Raw genomic sequence first — 1,190 nt, forward strand, 5'->3', positions numbered from 1 at the left:
GGAGTTTGAGACCAGCATGGGCAACCCAACTCTACAAAAAAATACAAAAATTAGCCAGGTGTCGTGGTGCATGCCTGGAGTCCCAACTACTCAGGAGGCTGAGGCGGGAGGACCCCTTGAGCCCGGAAGGCTGAGGCTGCAGTGAGCTGTAATTGCATCCCTTCACTCCAGCCTGGGTGACAAAGTGAGACTGTCTCAAAAGCAAAACAAACAAAAAACAGAACTTTACAACACAAAGAAAGAACACTAATGTAAACTATGAACTTTAGTTAATAAGGTTTCAATAGTGGTTCATCAATTGTAACAAATGTTCCACATTAATATAAAATGTTAATAAAAGGAGAAACTGTACTGAAGGAAGAAGGGGTTATGGGAATTCCTTTTTTGCCCAAATTTTCTGTAAATTGAAAAATTGCTCTAAAAATAGTCATTTTTAAAAAGAGAGTTTTGGTAAGAAAACCATATAAGAAAGAAAGAAAATATTCTTACATATCTGCAAATGCCAGTGACACAACATCATTAAAAATACGTCATTTAGACATCAGGAAACACTTTAAGTACCTAGCAAGTAACCTATGGAAAAATATCTAGGATTTACAAGAAGAAAATTATAAAACTTTACTGAGAATATTTCTAAAAGCACATATAATTTTAAAAATGCAAACATGATTTCTATAAAAGATTCAACACTTTAAAGATGTTAATTCCTCCTTTTTCTTACGTGCATATTGATCTATAAATGCAATAACTTTTTTTAACTTGAGATTTTTAGTGGATTTGGATACTAAAGTTCATTTACAAGATAAAATTTCTGAGAAGAGCAAATAAAATTTTGTTAAAGAACAATGGGAGATCCTTTTGTAGTTCGTGTGATGATGGGGTGTTCACACGCATGTGTGAGATGTGCCACCCTTGAACCTTGTTATGATGTCGTCACATTACCCATCCAACATGAACTTGAAAAAAAAAAGGGACGAAAAAAGAATAGGAGACTTCCTTTAAAAGATGTCAGAGTTGTACTGTAAGCCATAATAATTAAGATAGACTCCTATACATATGGGCCTTCAGTTAATGACAAATACTGCATTTCAAAGAGAGCGAAAATGAAAGACTTTTAAAGTGTTGTTACAAGCTATATTTATCCTTTGCAAAAGGTAAGTTAGGTTGCCCACTTTATAGTACTCCCTAAC

At 34.2% G+C, this 1,190-nt stretch overlaps 1 non-coding gene across 1 annotated transcript; it reads left to right on the forward strand.

Annotated features, from left to right (window-relative positions):
• Positions 1 to 852: 852 nt before the first annotated feature.
• Positions 853 to 952, forward strand: LOC112438036 (small nucleolar RNA U13). The gene has a single exon (XR_003026539.1). It is a non-coding gene; the product is annotated as a small nucleolar RNA U13 (small nucleolar RNA).
• The last annotated feature ends 238 nt before the right edge of the window (positions 953 to 1,190 follow it).

Source organism: Pan paniscus, chromosome 21, assembly GCF_029289425.2.
Source record: "Pan paniscus chromosome 21, NHGRI_mPanPan1-v2.0_pri, whole genome shotgun sequence".
In the NCBI taxonomy this organism is placed as follows: Eukaryota; Metazoa; Chordata; class Mammalia; order Primates; family Hominidae; genus Pan; species Pan paniscus.